General features: G+C 39.2%; 2 protein-coding genes across 8 annotated transcripts in view; one reads left to right on the top strand and one right to left on the bottom strand.

Moving 5' to 3' along the window:
* The window catches only part of NT5DC1 (5'-nucleotidase domain containing 1), a 245,993-nt gene that overhangs the window by 178,210 nt on the left and 46,709 nt on the right, over positions 1 to 21,074 (bottom strand). The gene's annotated exons all lie outside the window — the stretch shown is intronic.
* COL10A1 (collagen type X alpha 1 chain) overlaps positions 1 to 21,074 on the top strand; it is an 84,342-nt gene that overhangs the window by 40,586 nt on the left and 22,682 nt on the right. For 2 of the 4 annotated variants that reach the window (XM_075126650.1, XM_048844731.2), the window contains exon 2: positions 12,507 to 12,553. The exons of the other annotated variants lie outside the window; for them this stretch is intronic. The gene's annotated coding sequence lies outside the window, so the exon portion shown is untranslated. The remainder of the gene's footprint in view (positions 1 to 12,506; positions 12,554 to 21,074) is intronic. 4 annotated transcript variants of the gene reach the window in all.

Here is a 21,074-nt window from a genome sequence, read left to right as displayed (position 1 = left end):
CCTCATCTGCTGTTTTGGCCACAACATCCCATTCAGAGCTCATGTTCACCCATCCACCGAGTCCCCCAAATCATTTTCAGAGTCACTTCTTCCTAAGATATAGTATCTCATGCTGTAAATATGGCCTAATTCTTTGTTCCTAGATATATGCATTTATATTTAGCTATATTAAAATAAATATTATTTGCTTGTGCCATGACCTATCCTGATTATTACTGACCACTGCCCCAATTTTTGTGTCATGTGCAAACTTCATCACTGATGATTATATGTTTTCTTCCAGGTCATTGATAAAATATTGAATAGAGTAGGGCCAAGAATCAATCCCCAGGGGACCCCACCCAAAACACACTCAATGGCAATTCACCATTTCCTATTATATTTGGAGACCTATCAGTTAGCCAATTTTTAATCTAATTAATATGTGCCACATTAATTTTATGTCTTTCCAATTTTTTAATCAAAATGTCAGAAGTTTAAGTATTTTACATCAACACTATTACCTTTATAAACCAAACTTGTGATCACATAACACAGACATCAAGTTATTTTGGATGTACTCTGCATAAACCCTTGTTGATTTCCTTTAATTCTTTATTAATCTACTCCTGTATTAGCTGCACCATTATCTTGCCTGGGATTGATGTCAGACTGACAAACCTATTATTACCTGGGCCATCCAGCTTATCAGTTTTAAAAAGTGATACATTAACTTTCTACCAGTCTTCTAGAACTTCCCCAGTGTTCAAAGACTTATTGAAAATCAATATTAATGGTCCAGTGAGCTCCTCAGACAACTTTTTTAAAACTCCTGGATGCAAATTATTTGGATTTACTGATTAAAAATGTCCAACTTAAATAGTTTCTGTTTAACATCCTCCAGAGATCCAGAAAGGAATGGAAAGAGTGTTATCACCATATGAGAGCATAAAATCTGTTTTTTCCCCAAATACAGAACAGATATATTTATTGAACTCGTCTGTTTTTTCTGCATTATTATTGATAATTCTACAATTTAAATCTTGTAATGGATCAATACAATTGTCAGGATTCTTTTTGTTTCAAATAAATCTAAAAAACTTATTGCCTTATGCCCCTTGGCTTCCAGTATCAATTTTCTATAATTCTTAACTTTTAATTTATATTTATTACTATCAATCCGCACTTTGTTTTATATATATATAAATTACAGTTACCTTCACTTCTCTTCTAAACCACATGGGTTTTTTGATCAGCGTGGCCTTCCTCTATTGCAGGATTGTTCAGTTTGGGGAATCTGGTAAGGTGTTCTTAAAAGACTGTCAGTTATTCAAATTTTTCTGATAAATTCTTCCTCCCAGTTTATCTGGCTCATGATTGTTTTCAGCTTTGTGTAACTGGCCCTATTAAAACACTAAGTACATATATTACTAGTCTGGACTTAATTCTGCTAGTACATTATAAATGTGATCAAGTCATGATCACTCGTACCCAAGCTACCAGTAATTTATAGTTCCGTGATCAGTTCCTCTTTAACTGTTAGGACAAGGTCTAATAAAGAATTCCCCCATGTTGGCTGCAACACTTTTTGAGTTAAGAAATTGTCATCTATTATGTCTAGAAAGCTCAAGGAAATTTTAGTACTGGCAGCATGAGAACTCCAGCATACGTCACTCAGACTGAAGCCCCCCATGATCATGCCGCTTTTTGTCCTATACATTATAGATAGGTATGTAAGGAAGTCGTCACTCTGCTCCCTAATGTGATTTGCTGGTCTGTAGCAGATGCCATCTAGTACCCCATCTCATGCTTTATATGTTAGAAGATTAATCCATAAGCATCCAAGATAATTTTCTTCTGAGTTATCAGTGACTCGGAAATAGGTAATGCCATCTTTGAAAGGGTGTCTCTACACCTGCCCTTTTGCCCACTCTGTCCTTCCTAAATAAGTTATTCAGAAGATGTAATTAAACTTTTAACTGTATAAATGTAAATTTATATGCAGAAAAGAATCCAAAATGCAGGAGCAAGTTAACAAAAATGGTGGATAAACTCAACTCGAAAGAAAAGCTGTTCACTGCAAAATATCTTGCAACTAATATATATGACAAAGACCTCCTCGTTGTCCACCATATATAGCAGTTAAACATACTAGAAATTTCACAAGCTGCAGCAAAATCAATAAATAATGAAAAAGGAAAAAACAAAAATCCATTCTGAATCAGCTGAGTTAGGATTTTTAATATCCTGTCACTGCTCTCTATTCTATACATTTTCTGATACCTAATAAGTTTGCCAGTTGTCACTACCACTGGTATGCCATTTCTTGAAATATAAAATTGTCAGGCTGTGTAAATCAAAACATTTCAGTGTAAGCACTTACATACTCACAAAAAAGTTATTAGACTCAGAATCATAAACTCTAGTGGTGCTTAAGGTCAGAATCATGAAATTTTGTGCCTCATGGAAGTAACTGAGATCACTAAGGCTTTGCATTGCTTTCGACTTGCTCTTCCACACTGGAAAGTCTGCTATACCACCTTGCTCAAGCTACTAAAAATTGAAAGAACATGGGATCAAATTCTGCCAGAGAAACCCAAGGAACTCAGGGCAGAATTTGGATTTGTGGGATTTAAAATTATTGTAATAAACTTGTATTACCAGGCAAACAATTCCTACCAACACAGACCCCAATCCTGCAAGGACCTGCGTACCCTCAACTCCCATTAATTTCAGAAGAATGTGTTAACATTTCGTTTTACAGCCCCTATTTTTCTTTTAGTGAGAATGGAAGATCTAGGACTTTAATGTACCTGTTACACAACTAACAAAGATATGTTGGATCATACTCAGCCTTGCAGGAAGATCCATTTAATGAAATGAAGTTTTTGCCTATTTACAAAAAGAATGGATCTGTCCCAATGTCTCCACATTTTACTTAAGGTAGTTACCTTTTTCACTCATCAAATCCAGTTTCTAAGACACACTTTAGGAACTAAGGAAGAAATAGATTATGGGAAATTAGACAATTTAGAACGTTTCATGGGTTGTCCATAAAAGAAATCATCACTGACGTGCTATGAGCGCTCCTTTCTTCTAAAATCATAGCTTCTTAAACTGCTCTAGGGTGATACATTCGTTTATAAATTTAGACAACTAACAGTGTGCTCCCTTGTTCACAAGTTACTGTTTTTCTCAGTATAGGTATTTTAATACTTCAAGTCTAATTCTGACAGAGTCTAAACTTGTTGCAATACTTTGCATGTGTGAAAACAAAACTGGTAAGTTAGGAAGAAATAAAGGGCACCGGCCACCACAGTCTTTGCTGGATTCGAGGGTGGAGGACAGTATTCCTGGAGGGTGATCACAGCACCCACAAGCCAATTGGCATCCTTCCCTTGTAAGCATGCTGCCCATAAAAGGTGGTGCCAAGAAGATGTGCATTCCTTTCTGCCCAAACATCACTCCCTGCCCCCCACAAGGTGAATATTTCACCCTTCCTTCTATTTCTTTCAATCTATTATGTCTAAGAGGGAGATGGAAAGGTGTTAACTCTCTTATTATTCTGTATGTAGCTGTGTTGTGTAAAAAATTCTAAATCATCTTTTTTCCTCCTACGCCCTCTCCCTTTCACAATGGTGCACACTGGTGTTTGGAGAGGATGATGATTGGGTGACCTTTTGAATTAAGCTCTACATTTCAGATTTATGGCATTTTGACAGATTGCAGATGCATGTTGGTTCAATTATGCCCTCTTTGCACCTCATCCAAACAAATAACTGTAATGGTATTGCATGATGTGTAAGTGCAGAATCTGGCTAAGAAAAGAAAAGAAAAAAGAAAAGAAACTGCTGCCAAACAAGAGAAAGATGTCACTGCAACAGCAAATGGTCTTATGGGATCTCCTCCTCTGTGTGGAATTAATTACAGACTCTCCTGCCAAGAATAATTCTGGAACTTATAACCACAGTGTTGAGCAGTCAGAGCAGCACTTGACTAAATCCAGGTAAACAAACAACTTAACTTACCCAGGTATGTGATGGATCCTCCATCACTTGCAGTCTTTAAGTCAAGACTCATTATCTGTCTAAAATATATACTATAGCTCAAAATTGAAGTTATGGATTTGATGCAGAAATTACTGGAGGAGGTCCTTCGGCCTGCATTATGCAGGTCAGACTAGATAATCAGACTGGTGCCCTCAGGCCTTAAAAATTATGAATCCTGAATCTATGAATTGTGCAGGGGTGCACAACTTGGAGGCCCATATAAAGTGTTTTGGGAGCCAATTGGAAATCTTGTATTAGTTTATCAAACAGTAAAAAGAATCTTCAGTCCCACTGAAGTCAAGTCCAGTTGAAGAAATCAAGTTACTGCCCAACTGCAGACAAGTTTGAAATTTGTGGCAGATCATAAAACGTCTGTTTTGGGGCCTGAGGGAAGGAACTGCCTGTGAAGTTCAAGGACTTTAATTAATTAAAAATTGCCTGATTCCTGATTCTGTAAGTCAGAATTCCAATGATGACCTTATCAGTGCAGAGAACAATCTTGGCTGTCATCCCTGCAGGGTCATTTCATCACAATCCTGAGTCACATAGCAACTATGAAAATGACAGAGTTAAGATCCAAGGCACAGATTTTATTTTGTATGAAAAGTGAAAAGAGTGTCAAATATAAAGAAAATTGAAAACTCTATTTTTAATCAAAGATGTCAGGAGTAAAATGCAAGCTCAAAGATGAGCTGCAATGCCTCTGAGTTGGCAAAGTGTTATTATGCCATTAGACTGAGAATGCTGTTCCCAGGGGAGGAAACTTACAGAAATAAGATAAAATTAGAAAATACAAAACTTGCACTCAAATTAGATGTTGGCTCTGCCTGAAGTTTGAGGATTGTTTGCCTTTTTTCCTCAAACAGCCTTTTTATAGGAGCTCATTCTAATGTAAGTCAATAGACAGTCCAATAGGTTCTGTGGTCTAACACTAAAATGTTGATTTAATTTGCTGGCTGTATCATTTTAAAAAGGTCTTATTCTATTCTATTTAAATATTCCAAATTAATTCTATTTAAATTATTCTCTTTAAAGGTTAGTTCTCAAATTGGTTTGGAATATTAACTGTTGTCAGGCATTTTACAGTGAGAACGAAGTATGCAAAACAACTATTTACACCTGTTGTCAACATCACTTCACATGAGGATATCCAAATTTGGAAATACTAGAAAGGCACATCTTTATTTTCATTCTCTCATTGAGCCTGATTTTCGGAAGATGGCCTCTTTTCATTCATTTTTGTTTTGGGGAACTCCAGCAGACACATTCATCAGTTATTAACATCTGCACATGCAGCTGACAAAATCTAACAGTTGCAAGACATGAGCTGCGTTTTGCACATGTACATTCTCTTGCCTGCACTGTGTGGCATAGAGTTCTGCTACACGGTCTTGGAATAAAAGATTGTGAAGGAGGAAGGAGTACATGGAGGGATATAGTGTGTGGGAGGTCACAGATGAGGAAGGAGACATAGGGGGTGCAGAGGTTATGGGACAGTGCACTGAATGGACAGTGAAAGAAAGACATTTATCTATGTTCAGAGTTTAATGCTTAAAATTTTCTACAGATGAAACTAAATGCTTAAACTTCCTCAGGATAAGGGTCTTCCCTTTTCTACCCTCTTGCCAGACACTTCACTCTTTCACCATGCTATAAAATCTGCAAGAAGGGAGCCTTGTTTTAACAAGCTACTGATGATGGGATAACCCTGAACAGAAAATGGGACTTTAGGATTGCTTCACAATTTTGTATTTTGAACTTTGCAAGTTCTAGAGAGCAACATTAAGGATGGGTGGGCAGGGTAAGTCAGAAGACTTCACAGTGAGAAAACAGAGATTATGTGGCAATGGGGAACATTTCTAGGCATTCTTACTTGTGGGTGTTTAAAAGTGAACAATTTCTGTGAAGAGTTTAATGTTTTGGGTGATTAGCTGGATTCCACTGAAACATACTTTCAACCTTGAAAAATAAGTAAACAGTTTGTCTGCAAAATGTATACATTACATATATGCATCTCCAAAGAATTGTAAGAAAAATATGCAAGTATTATTTTAAAGTTTCCACAGATGGATTAAGCGGGAGGAAGAGATTCCCTGATTCCTCCTACCCTTTTATAGAATCCCTTAGCTACAAGAACCTAGAGCTATAAAAGGTATTAAAAGGTCATCATCCCTGTGTCCGACCTGCATTAAAACTATTTCTAAAAATAGTGAGGTTTGGCCACATAAAGCTACGGAGCCTGAATTAAATTTATATTCATTGTTGTTCATATTCAGTCTGAAGCATTTAAGCCCTGATTCAGCAAGATACCTAAACACATGCTTAACTTTCAGAACACACAAAGAGTCCCACTAACAAACTTAAGCTTGTTCCTAGGTACCCTGCTGATGTCGGGGCAGTGAAGAATAATGTTTTTTCTGTGGAAAAATGTACCAGTATAAACGTCTGAGCTATAAATGCAGAATGAGTTTCAGAGTACTCACAAGAGACAGTATGCAGCTCCCCTTAAAAATCAAGATTACAGAGAGCAGATTTAAAGGCTGCAATGTTAATGTTCTAAATTTACCAGTAAAAGTGTCTTCTTTTTGGGGGCTTATGTAACAGCAAAAGTTCAACTCTCTTTAAATCCTTCATTATTTTCCAGAATACCATTTTTATAATTGTCTCATTATTGTTATTTTTAATCCCATAGCACCCAAAAGCCTCATTCAGGTTCTAGGCCCCACAGTGGAAACATCTAGTAAGTGACTGCCCCAGCCCTGAGGAGTTTATAATCTAAGATGCAACAAGTGGACATAAATAAAAAAGAGGGAGTGCAGGGAGGGAGGATCAGAGTAACAATGACAAGAACATATGGTTACAAAATAAGTAGGTTGAGTTTAAGTTATAAACTAACAAACAATATTAATGAGACTAGTAATTCTTACTGGTCACATACCTAGCCATTGGCAGTTTACCATAGGCAACATAATAGAACTGGGTCTTAATGATGGATCTGAAGGAAAAACAAGGAGTGGCTTTATAGATTAATTTGGGGAGAGTATTGTATATACAAGGGTCAGTAGAAAGCGTGCAGGTGCTTGGTCAAGCAGTGGACAGACAATGAGAATAGTACTGTTGGCTGAGCAAAAGACAATGTAAGAGGTTATAAGCCTTGTTCAACTCTTAAATATTTCAGCTTCCTTACTTTTGTGTCGGTTTTTGAGTTATGTAGGCAATTTAAAAGGATGAACATACTTGAAGCTCACAAAGCAAGTACTGGGGAAAATTCATCTGTGGTATTCTCCAGCATTTGCTAAAGCAGTGCAATTGCAGCATAAATAAAAAACTAATGAATTTCAGAGCTGAGTTTATATCTCTTGAAATTACGTCTGTAGTATCATTTCTCACAAAGCTACACCTTGTGACTAATCATAAAAAAAGGGTTCTAATACAATGGCACCATATGTTTTCAATACATTAATTAAGTAGTAAAAAAGGGGGACTTGACAGATGATGATTTGAACAGTTATGTGGAATAATTATTTAAAATTCTTCAGTTTCAAAGGGCTGTTTTCAAGCTTGACTGCTCTTGACATATCTTAATGGTGGACATTGCACACCAACATAACTCTCTAAAAGTTAGAATGTGTTGTCTGTTTACTGAGTTCTCCAGCTGTTGAATACATCTACTCTTAATAATTCAGGGTGCCTTTTTTTTTCTTTTTTTTTTTTTTGAGGACTTACCCAACAAATCTGTTTCTCTTTAAAATCAATTTTATATTCGAAAAGCTTATTTAATTAAAATCAGTCATATTATTTGTGATGTAACTGAGAAAATATAAAGGCAGCTATATTTGTGTTTATACTCTTACTATGTACTATGCTGCACAATTTTCATTTATATATATACACACACAATCACTATATAATGAAAATCATGAAACACAGTATAGTAAGACTATAAACACATAATAGACAAATCATGTCAAATAGATTTAAACTTGTGGTGGATTTTTTGTTTGAAAAGATCATCATAAACTGCCTATCTTACTATTACATAAATATAAATATGTTACTATTTTATTTGTTCAACAAGATTTCCAATAACTAAGTTATCATGTTCATGTATCAGTGTATCTGTGCTACAGCATTTTAAAGTCTTTGGCATTTTTTTCTACAGGAAAACAGAAAGTATCTGAAGAATACATGTTTAAATCACATTACAAAAGTCTCACAGAATTTAGGAATCTTAAAAGGAATTTAGGGAAAAAACAGAATTCTTCCAATAAAACATTTGTTCTCCATTTTGTTGAACACTTCCAATCATATACAGTATGCTCAATAGTCCATCATTAAAAACAAATAATTTCAACATTAATACTAATTGTTTACCATTTTAAGATTAAACAACATATCACTTCTCTTTCAAAAATGTACAGAATACTGGATGAGATATATATTTCTGTTCTTATTATACATACAAGTTCTGTCTTGTTATACGTACACCCAGATAACTGGCTTTATCACCATTTTGTGCTCTCTTTAGTCAGATTACATAAAATCCTAATCAAATGCTTGTATTACAGAATAAGCTATCACAAAGGTGCCATCAACATGGGATTTTAGCCAAAATACTTCCACTAAAGTAACTGGGAATCAAGTATTAAAACCCCATAAACCATTTTGAAAATGTAGAGGAACGGTGTGTGTGTACACAGAAAGCTTTTCTTATTTTATTATTTTTATAAAATAATTTCATATTATGGCAAGTATTAGGGACTTGTCAACTCTGCTAAAGTAGAGTTTGGCTGTTTTAAACATGGCAAAGCATTAGCAATTTAAGAGCCAGGCCAAATTTTAGAAGAGGCTTTAGACTGTGAGACTCTCTCTCACCACAAACTCACTGAATAGAAGAAAAAAAACCAAGATTTTGTACTAGACTCTGGTTTATATATGTACTATATATAGTCTCAGAATCTTTATAGGCAGCTTCCTTAACTCTTACTACATATCACTCAAGATGATATGTGAGGTACTTGAAAAGGTGCAAGACTTAATAATTTTAAAAAAATATATTAATTCCAGCACTTTCTGCATGCTTATTCTCAAATCCATGTTGTTCTTGGGATCCAAATATGTAATTTAGTGCAAACCACAGGCTACAAAGTAAATGTATTCTAACAACTGCAACTGGATACCAACCAAACCAACCTTAAACATTTCAGTGCTTATCAATGAGAAGAGCAATGTTTTCAGGATCTTGTGGCGCCTACATGTGTATATCATATACATCCATTTGATGAGAAACCTCAGATACATGGCCTGAAATTCATTGTGTGACCTGCCTCAAATGCTTCTGGCAGGCCAGCTGTGGAAGATCTGGGGTTATTTCAGTTCTCAAGATGGGCAGACAAGACATTGGTTATAGAACTGCTGCATACACATTTGTGGAAGCAGTTAGAAGGAAAGGCTGCCCCACAGAAGGGGAGACATGCTCATTTTTCCGGAGTATCAAGTGATCACCACAGTGCTCACAGCCAGCTTGAAGCTGCACATAAATCAGCAACATACAGCACTGGAGTGAACATTAAATATTACACTACCACTGATGGGGCCTCCTTGACTGGGCAGAGAGGGTGACTGCCTGTGCATGTCTGAGAAATCCTGTGGCTATGGGTTTATAGGTCTCTCTAAACTGGCCCTGAATGGAGTCCAAAAGAGAGAAGGTTCCCACCAATCTTGTATACAAGTGTTTCCCTAAGGAATCAGCCACATATTGCAGCATCTCAGCAACAGTTTATTCCAAGTTTTCTTGCTGAACACAAAATGAAAAGCAAAATATTTCCATCAGGAAGGAGAAATGCACAGTGTGCCTTTCCCCACAAGGAATCCATCTGATGATGTGCTGTAAGTGAGCCATGAATCACAGTTAGAAGTATGTGGATTTATGTTCTGCATTTGTTTTTCAAATTCTAAGTTGACGTTACTGGTGATGCTGTATGAAGAATGAAATTCAAAAGCTTAAAAGTATGAGAAATTCAACAACAAAAAATTGCTATATAAAACTAAGTGTAACAGTAGGCCCTTTTTTACCTACGCATTTGGATTTTTTGTGCATCCATCCAAGTGGTGAATAAATTTTATTTAATAATTCCTTTTTTGATGTGCAGTACAAAGATAAAAATTCCTGCTGCCTACCCTGAAGCCAGTGATATATATACCTTTTGCCGGTCCCATGAAAAAACATACAAATTTCACCAAGTTCTAAGCCTTTGAAAAATCTCAGTTTGCACAAGATCAGTAGAGACTTGCTCGAGTTTTTCAGAGAATTTAGGTGATGAGTCCATCTGTACTGAGTACGCTCCAATCGCTCATATCTCCTACATGTGACAAATATGCATGCACCACCCACACAGAGTGACTGAGCATGCGCCATCCATGGGATGCAGAGGCTGGGTATGATTCCCGGCAATTTCTGCTCCCAGCTGCCGAAGACTGCTTGGCACCAAAATTGAGAGCAGGGAGCCTGTTTTGCCAGTGCCCTGAATGCACCCTCTGGGGTCCAGACAGTGTAGCGGAGGATGCCACCTGACTCAAATACAGAGGGGACAAGAGCTGGGCCGGAAAGATTGGTGGAAGGGGTCTGTGAGGCAGGGACTGGTTGACCAAGGAGATTGGGACAAGAAACTAGGGTTGGGAGGACAAGGACAGAGACACTGGATGGGCAAAGAGCCTGAGGGAAGAGAATGGGAGCTAAGGGTGAGGGGAAAATGGACTCAGAGAGGCTCACGGGGGACAGTAGGACTGGCCTGACCAGGAACCTGGGTTAAGAAGTTAGAGGTGGGTCAAGCGAGAAAATGACAGGGTCAAGCGGGATGGGACAACAACAAAAAAACAAGGTCAGATTTGCAGGGGAAATAGGGGAAAGAAGGGTCTTTGACCCTCCAGAACCCAGAACAGTGCCTTTGCTTAGAGCAGATAGCTGTGAACCCCCTAGAAAAATAGGTGTCTCAACCACCTCTAATGATGCTCCATAGAGAGGATAAATAACCTACTACTGCTATCAGTTAGCTCATATGGCAGAGGTCTATGCTGTGGATCTACACGGTTGCAACCCCGCTGGTGAGCCACAGGATGTCAACATGATTCCAGATGAAGAAATTTCTGTTTTTTCAGTTGATTTTTTAAAACCTAGGAAATTACATACAAAAAGTTACATTAAAAGAAAATTATTAAGGTTGCAAAGTCAAGCACTCAGAAGTTAGGAAATGCCAGAATTAAAGTTGCTTGTGCAACCTTAATTAACCCATGCCTCTCCTTGTATGCACCCACTGTGATACAGTCTTAAATTACACGCTCACATACTATTTTTTCCATGGGACCCCTCCTCACTCAGTGCATTAGATCACTGAATGGGCAGTTATTCAGTATTTTGCTTTCTCCTCACTATTCAAAGTGTGGCCATAGGCCTTATTTACCGCACACTACTCAACCTGTGCTCAGAGGACAAAATTATTAATTTCCTCATGAATTTTTTAGGGTGCTCATCACTACAGAATCTGAGTATTTTACAAATGTTAGTAGGATTGCCAGATGTCCAGTTTTCGACTAGAATGCCCGGTCAAAAAAAGACTCTGGCAGCTGTGGTCAGCACTGCCATCCGGTCAGCGGTGCTGCGGGTCTAAAGCAGTGCCAGGACAGGCAGGGAGCCTGCATTAGACCTGCTATGCCACTGACCGAGAGCCGCCCAAGGTAAGCCAATGCTCCAACTCCGTGCCGCAAGCCCCTGCCCCAGCCCTGAGCCCCCTTCTGCACCCCAAACCCCTCGATCCCAGCCCAGAGAACCCTTCTGCACCCCAAATCCCTCATCCCCGAACCCACACCAGAGCGCGGAGCTCTCACCCCAAACCCCTGCCCCAGCCCGAAGCCCCCTCCCACACCCTGAACCCCTCATTTCTGACCCCACCCCAGAACCCACATCCCAAGGCCAGAGCCTTGGAGTAGGGACAGGGCAGGGGGTGGGCCAAGGGTGTTCGGTTTGGGGCAAATAAAAAGTTGGCAATCCAAAATGTTAGTTGATTTATTTTCGCAACACTTCAGTGAAGAGAGGTGGCATTATTATATCCATAGGAAAATTAGGCACAGAGAGATTAAAGTCAAACGTGTCCACTAATTTTGAGTTTGCAGTTTGAGATGCCTACGGCCTGATATGCAAACTACATAACACTATATAGCACTTTATATGTACAGAGCAGAGCTCCCACTGACAAGTTGCAGTTAGTGCTCAACATTTCTGCAAATCAGACCCCAGGAGTCTCAAGTCAGGCACCCAGAAACTAAGGAACACCCAATTAGCGGACATCTGTGAGAAGCATGGGTGAAGCAACTTGCCCAGCATCACACTGGAATTCTGTGGCACAGGTAGGGACAGAATCTAGTTCTCCATGGCAGCATTCAACTGCTTTCACCATGAGACCATCTTTTCTCTTCCCACAGTCCCCTGCTTCATTCACCGAACACCTGCAACATCTGCAACAAATAAGGCAGGGATTCTACAGAGAACAGCTGAATTCAATACACAACCCTGATTCCTAGAATAACTTTTAATTACTTGCCTTTGCAAGATTAATGTTCTTTTCACAAACCTGTTTCTCTAAATTCTGAACATTCCGGGTCAGATTCTTTGCTTGTGTAAATCAGTGCAGGTTTACTGACTTCAATACAGCTATTTTACATTTACGCTGACTGTACAGTACACAAATTAATTGCATCCCATTCATCATATATTGAAAGAGTTGTTTATGCAGTGACTCAGATGCTACAGTCCTTACCCACACCTAACTTTCACTGCAGTCAGGAGACTGTTTGCTTCAATAAATTCTTTGGGACATAGGTAATAAAACTGCAAGTACACTACACAAGCGTTTTTGTTGCCAGCAGCCTTTTTAGTTTTATGCATTAAGAGTTGCAACAAAGAAATAACCTAGAGGCAAATAATACAGATTCATCTGATGACTAATATGGCAAAATGGCCTCAAAAATAGCACTGTCACCTTTGAGTCAGGCCTTGAGCTTGAAAATCCACATTAGGGGCCTGATTAACCTGGGCTGGCATGCGTTTTCAAAATGCACTCAAAGCTGGTGATTAATCCAAGCAGAAAGCAGCAGTGTTTGCACTACTATCATCCCACAGAGGGGGTTCAGCTACAGAAAGACAAGGGCAGCTTTAAAATATGCAGCCTGAGTTTCACAAGTGCACTCGTTGGAAGATGTTACCCACAAGATGCACTGAATCAACTGATCTTCCAAACACCTTGGCCTTGCCCACTGCCTGGATAGTACCACTCAAGTTTTGTAACTACCCTAGACAGCTCAAGACCCCTGGCAAAACTGGGGTTCCAAGAACCATGCATCACTGGGACCTTCTTCAGGTGGCCTTTCCACTACCAGGAACAAGCATCCTGGGTTTTCATTGGCAGAAATCAACAGAGCCAGAAGTCCACAGAGCCCTAAAGCATGGATTCATATCCAGAGCTCTCTCTGTAATGCAACGTTTCTTTAAGAAGTATGGACTGGATTGTTATAGAAAAATGAAGCTTTACAGCAAAGTCCACTCTGTCCATCTCTGCAAGTTTAAGATCAAATGCCAGTTTCAGAAAGAGGAAAAAAATATATAAGATAATTGCCCATCATTCCTTTTCCTCAGCAAATTTCTACAGCCAAAGCTGTGTGCATGCTACTGCAAAGGGCAGAACAGCTGATCCATTTGTCTACACACAACTATTTCATTAGCAAGGTTTATCTTATCTCTTGGTAATTTTCAGGTACCTGAAGTACTCTCCAGATGGTGTACGGCAGGGGTTCTCAACCGGTGATACACATACCCCTGGGGGTACATAGAGATCTTCGGGGGATACATCTACTCATCTAGATATTTGATATTAGATATTTTACAACAGACTACATAAAAAGGATATGCTGATGATGCTCATTAAAAAAATAATGTGTTCATTAAATTTGTGACTGAACTCCTTGGGGGAGAATTGTATGTCCCCTGCTCTATTTTACCTGCATTCTGCCATATATTTCATGTTATAGCAGTCTTGTATGATGATCCAGCACATGTTCATTTTAAGAACACTTTCACTGCAGATTTGACAAAATGCAAATAAGGTACCAATGTGAAATTTATAAAAATAGCTACAGCACTCAACCCAAGGTTTAAGAACCTGAAGTACCTTCCAATATCTGATTAGGATGTGGGGTCCCATGCTTTCAGAAGTATTAAAAGAGCAACATTCTGATGAGGAAATTACAGAACCCGAACCAGCAAAAAAGAAAATCAACCTTCTGCTGGTGGCATCTGACTCAGATGATGAACATCAAAGTACGTCAGTCTGCAGAACTCATCATCAGCATGGACACAGGTCTGCTGGAATGGTTGAAGCATGAAGGGGCACAGAATGTTTAGCATATCTGGCAGATAAATATCTTGCCATGCCAGCTGCAACAGTGCCATGCGAACACTTGTTCTCACTTTCAGGTAACATTGTAAACAAGAAGCAGGAAAGATTATCACCTGCAAATGTAAACAAACTTGTTTGTCTGAGCGATTGGCTAAACAAGAAGTAGGACTGGGTAGACTTGCAGGCTCTAGAGTTTTACATTGTTTTATTTTTGAATGCAGGGGTTTTTTTGTACATAATTCCACATTTTTAAACTTTCATGATAAAGAGACTACACTACAGAACCTGCATTAGGTGAATTGAAAAATATCAATTCTTTTGTTTTTTTACAGTGCAAATATTTGTAATTAAAATAATATAAAGTGAGCACTGTACACTTTGTATTCTGTGTTGTAATTGAAATCAATATATTTGAAAATGTAGAAAACATCAAAAAATATTTAAATAAATGGTATTCTAATATTGTTTAACAGCGTGATTAATCACAATTTATTTTTTTAATCGCTTGAGAACCCTAATGAACATATATTCCAGATGCTTTGAAAGGATAAGTTACTCAGTGAAAAACAGGGTAGGTAAAGTTTGTGTTTAAATAACATGATGGTGTTTAACGACATTCAGTTTGGTATAAAAATATTTCAGACAAGGTAAATAAATATGTTCTCAACACTAAAACCTAATAGCAATGGAGGCCAAATCCTTATGCAGTAGTCATAGCACACACTACACTTAAAATTAATAGTAATTACAATATCAATTTTTATTCTGCAGTATTCAAATCCTATCATTCATTTTAATTATATATAATTAAATCCATAATTTCTAAATGTATCACGGTCAATTCACAATACTGATACTGCATCCAGCATAAATAAAATCCATCAACAAGCCAAGCACCCAACACAGATTGCTCATTTCAAGGAATGTTATTCATTTTTAGTCCCAAAGTTACCTAAATTCCGCACTTATTTCCTATAGTCTTCACTTTTATCATTGACAATTATTTATATCTGTCATAAAGAATCATTAAACTTTAGAGTTATTTACACTAAAAGAATTAATCCCACAGTGTATCATGTTTCCCAAATAAATTCCATATCCCTCATTTTGGGTCGTTGTTATGCATTGCTTACCATATTTGAGAGGTATGTCCCCAACAATAAATCGTATATCCCAAAAAGCAAATTAAACAGGAAATTAAGTCCTTAGCCTTGCTCAGGAGAGATCATCAATGTACTTTGTCACTGCAGATTAAGGGAGAGGAGCACTCTCAATTCCTGGGCCCTTCATGAATAAAACTAATAGCCCTCCATCCTCAAAAGTATTCAGAGGCTGGCTATCTCAAGAGCTGCAAGGGAAAGGTTAAGGAACTTCATTTAATGACATACGAGACTATGGAGTGAAGTGAGAGGTATCATAGACACACAGCAAAACCAGTATTAGCTAAAACACTTATTCCTCTTGAATGCATATAAGAGTAGCCACTGGAGTTGATGAATATCCATCTCTGCCACTCAATAAGGGCCTAACTTTTTGTATTCCTGCTGTGTATCATGTAATTGGAACCAGGAAATATAGATCAGTCTCTTACAAGCTCTCTCGTGTTTTACATTCTCATTACATGGTATCAGAAGTAAACTGCTGAACAAATGAAACCACCTGAATCCCTCAGGCTGGAATGCACCTGTCTAGGCACTGCCTAGGCCTCAGAAAATCATCATAACATTACAAAAATGTCTGTCAAATACCTATAAGCAGATTCTCATAACATACATACATCTACTGTATAAATAAGAAAAGCAAAAAGCTATAGGCAGAAGAGTCTGACATAAATATGGCTCAAATGCTAACTACTTCTCAAACAACAATTGAAAAGATCAAGCAAAAAACACATATGACTCATCCTTACAATGCACTGACAGAGTAGTTCTACATGGTGGTCTCACAGAAAAACTCTAGGCAGAAACCAAAACCAAACTTCATCTCATTGGTACTATGGAGAGGAAAGTACTTCATAATGATGAGATTTTGTATCATATTCTATTTGCTTTTTTATAGTTTGTATACTGCCCTCATCACAGTTCCAGTGGTGCATTAAGTGACATGCTTACATCTGTCACCTGTGGTTCGTTCTTTCTCTCCTCCTTTCCCCAAGGGAGATTTCTTTGTGCATTATAAAGTGTCTCCAACTCTTATGATCTTATTGGGAGTCTAATGCTACTTGGTGTTTTTCTTAAAGCTCCACACCCTGGAATCATGTCAATGACACAAACTCAGCTTTCCTTTAAAACAAACAAACAAATAAAAAAACATGTTGCTCACCTTCCCAGTCTCAGACAAATGCTTGAAAACTTAACCCCCAAAGGTGCTAAATTTGGAGGGCAAATGAAAAGATCTCCAAATATATTTTTGAAATCTCATGATTTTTAATCCAGCCTCATGAGTTTTGGGGTTCAACTCATGATTTTTGACTACTTGGAGTTGGGAATGCTGAGAGAGTAGGGGTGTTTTTGTTTGTTAGTCACACTTCTATTTCAAAATGCAGCATACACACAGGACTAGCACTGGTGGTGTAAGGTTACACCACTCTCATTAAACTTACTGGAGAATTTTCCATAAGTAAATTCCACATGTTTGAACTCACAATGCATTAGGAACAGAAAATATAGAAAGCTGCACAAAAAACAAAAATAAAAAAGTGAAGTTCTTCAAAATATTTTAATGTACATAAGAAAATAAACAGTATTAAAAATGTCTGACTTTTCTGTTTTAAAAACTCTATTTTTAAAATAAACTCAGACAACATTTATTTGTTCTGGCTCTAAAAGAAAGTCTTGAACCCATGTTTTTACTTCAGCACCTGTTTTTAAGTATGAAGCTCTCCTCAGACTTGTGCCAGCTGACAAAACCACAGCAGGTAACAAATCCAATGAATGTAACTATTCAGCAGGCTTGCTACCTGCTATGATAGGTACACTTTGCAAAATAATTCATTTTTAACTACCAGGTTTTCAGACAACTGATGTGAAAGAGTCCCCTAGTTATGTGGTGCATAAGGAAGTAGGTTGAACTTTTTTCACCTAGAGGGTGTAGGTTTAGATATTGTCTCTTCTGCAGCATTTCTTCCACTTTAAGACCTCACTGGAGGGTGGGGAATGGATGTAAGAACTCAGCCTAACAGCCAGAGAAGAATGACAAACTAAATCTCCGATTCCCTTGGGGAAAATTGGAGAGTAAATAAACCTAAAATGCAGGAACATGTTTTCCTGATATCTTTTCACATCTTGTTTCTGACAATACTGATCAAATTAGTGGTGCTAGACTGGTAAAGCAAGTCAAGCTAGACAGGTAAAGCTAGACAGCAAGTCTCTGAATCTGAGGGGGCAGGGCTGTCTAAAATTTTAAAATGCACCTAATGCTATGTCTACACTATGGCACTACAGCTGCACAGCAGTACAGCGGTGCCTCTGTAAGATCTCTCATGTAGCTAGCCTTTGCCGGCAGAAGAGAGCTCTCCCGCTGGCATAATGACACCTCTTCCAATGAGCAGCATTAGCTATGTCAGCAGGAGAGCCTCTCCTGTAGACATAGTGCTGTTCACACCATCACTTTTGCCGGTGAAACTTATGTCAGTCGGAGCGGGGTGCTTTTTCACACCTCTGACTGACAAAAGTGCTAGTGTAGACAAAGACAAAGTGACTCAGGAGGGGCCAGTGGCCGGGACCTGGCAGGCAGCAGCATGCCATTAAAAATCCTGCCCGCCCTGGCCCGCTCTTCTCCGCCCCCCCGCAGGGGCAGGGTGAAGAAGCTTGGTCCTGCCGGCTGCTGCTGCAGAGCAGGCAAGCTGCCCCTCCCCAGCCTCTTCCCCCAGCATGCTGGGGTTCCTGCCCCTCCTCCACTCCATCCCTGCCACCAATCAGCTGATGGCCCTTGCGAGGGAGGGGGAGAAGCGGAGCCACAGCGCGCTCGCTGCTCCGGGGAGGAGGCAGAGAACAGGTGGGGATGGGGGGTGGAATCAGGGCATATCCCCTCCAGCCCCCTGCCGTGAGCCACTCTGGGCAGGGGGCTGGGATCACCCTCACGACCCTAACCCACACCCCCCAGCCCTAACCCCTGCATCCCTGCTCACACACCTCCAGCCCTCTGCCCTGACCCCTGCACTCCCCCCACATACCCAGCCCCCCACACCCCATGCCCTGACTCTTGTACCCCCCACATTTCCACCTGCACCCCTCACACCAAATGGGAGCTGCCCAGGTAAGCACTCCACACCCAAACCTCCTGCCCCAATCCTGAGCCCCCCCAACTCCCAGCCTGCTCTTTCACCCCCAGCCCTGTGCTCAGTGCACTCCCACCCTCAGCTCAGTGCAGAGAGAGAGGAAGAGAATGGGCTAGAACCAGGGAGAAGGTAGGTACCTACTCTCTGTGGGCAGAGCCGGGACCCCAGATCAGCAGCAGGCTGAGCGGGGCCAGCAGCCAGGACCCTGGCTGGCAGGAGCCAGCGGACGGAACGCCAGACCGGCAGCAGGCTGAGTCGCTCAGCCCACTGCTGGTCTGGGGTCCCGGCCACCAGCCCCGCTTAGCCCACTGCAGGTCTGGCTGCCAGCCCCTTGCCAGCCGGGGTCCCGGCCACAAGCCCCGCTCAGCCTGCTGCTGGCCTAGGTGAACGGAACCCCAGGCTGGCAGCGGGCTGAGCGGGCCAGCGAAGTAAGATCAGCATTTTAATTTAATTTTAAATGAAGCTTCCTGAACATTTTGAAAACCTTGTTTACTTTACATGCGACAATAGTTTAGTTATATAATATATAGACTTATAGAGAGAGACCTTCTAAAAAACGTTAAAATGTATTACTGGCATGAGAAACCTTAAATTAAAGTGAATAAATGAAGACTCAGCACACCACTTCTCAAAGGTTGCCAACCCCTGGTTTATGGCATCAAATCACGGCCTTATTGTGGGAGTGAGGGCCAGAGTAACATAACAAAAACCCAGGGCTTATGTAGACTAGCTACCTGAACAATGTGCATGTTTTTAACTCTTATTTAAAAAAAAACAAAAACTCAAAAATAAAAAATGTTCACTGAGATCAAGAAATTTGATATTAACTCCCACCCCAGTCACAAATTCGATCAGCATTGCCAGAAAAGAAGAAAAAGAAAAAGAAAAGAAACAGCTTGCAAGCAGTGTGTCTAAAGATATGAAAAGCATGTTCCTGAATGTAGTTTCCTCCACCCACTGGCTGCACTGTACCTAATTTATGATTATAAACTCTTTTGGGATAGTAACTGTCTCATATCATGTGTCTGTACAATCCTCAGCACAATGGGATTAGAAACCTCACAGGGGGCTCTGGGCGCTGTTACAATAATTAAATAATAATACAATCCTCCTCAGATTCATACAGAACAGTAAACTCAGGTCACTGAGTTAAATTTATAGGACTATCGAAAGTATTTCCTAAAGCCGCATACTGGTTATTTGGCACAGCTGACGGTAAACAGACTTAGCAGAAATATTGTTATAAATATAAAATTGGGTGGTGCCTGTTTAAAAATAATCTTATGCTAATAAGGAACGTTATGGTCAAAAGTTACCTTACATGACCAAATAACCGACCACTAGCCAAATACCTAGTGCCAAAATAAACACCTACCACCCTTCCATGTGAGCTTGAATGAAGGACATTTATTCCACCACCATTACAACTGTTAAAGTAGGGCTGTAAAGTGATTTTAAAAATTAATCATGATTTATTGCACTGTTAATATTAGAATACCATTTATTTAAATATTTTGGGATGTTTTCTACATTTTCAAATATATTGATTTTAATTAAAATGCAGAATACAAATTGTACAGTGCTCACTTTATATTTATTTTTATTACAAATATTTGCACGGTAAAAAACAAAAGAAATAGTATTTTTCAATTCACCTAATGCAAGTACTGTAGTGCAATCTCTGTATCATGAAAGTTGAACTTACAAATGTAGAATTATGTACAAAAAAACTGCATTCAAAAATAAAACAATGTAAAACTTTAGAGCCTACAAGTCCACTCAGTCCTATTTCTTGGTCAGCCAATCTCTCAGACAAATAAGTTTGTTTAAATTTGCAGGAGATAATGCTGCCTGCTTCTTGTTTACAATGTCACCTGAAAGTGAGAACAGGTGTCCACATGGCACTGTCGTAGCCGACGTCGTAAGATATTGACGCTCCAGATGCGCTAAAGATTCATGCTTCAACCACCATTCTAGACGACATGCATCCATGCTGATAACAGATTCTGCTCGATAATGATTCAAAACTGTGTGGATCAATGCATGTTCATTTTCACCAGTCAGATGCCACCAGCAGAAGGTTGATTTTCTTTTTTGGTGGTTCGGGTTCTGTAGTTTCCGCATTGGAGTGTTGCTCTTCTAAGACATCTGAAAGTATGCTCCACACCTCGTCCCACTCAGATTTTGGAAGGCACTTCAGATTTTTAAAACTTGGGTTGAGTATTGTGTCTATTCTTAGAAATATCACATTGGTACCTTATTTGCATTTTGTTAAATCTGCAGTGAAATTGTTCTTAAAATGAGCAACATGTGCTGGGA

Source organism: Caretta caretta, chromosome 3 (genome assembly GCF_965140235.1).
Source record: "Caretta caretta isolate rCarCar2 chromosome 3, rCarCar1.hap1, whole genome shotgun sequence".
In the NCBI taxonomy this organism is placed as follows: domain Eukaryota; kingdom Metazoa; phylum Chordata; order Testudines; family Cheloniidae; genus Caretta; species Caretta caretta.
Note: the sequence above shows the minus strand (reverse complement) of the source record. Positions and strands in the feature narration are given on the sequence as shown.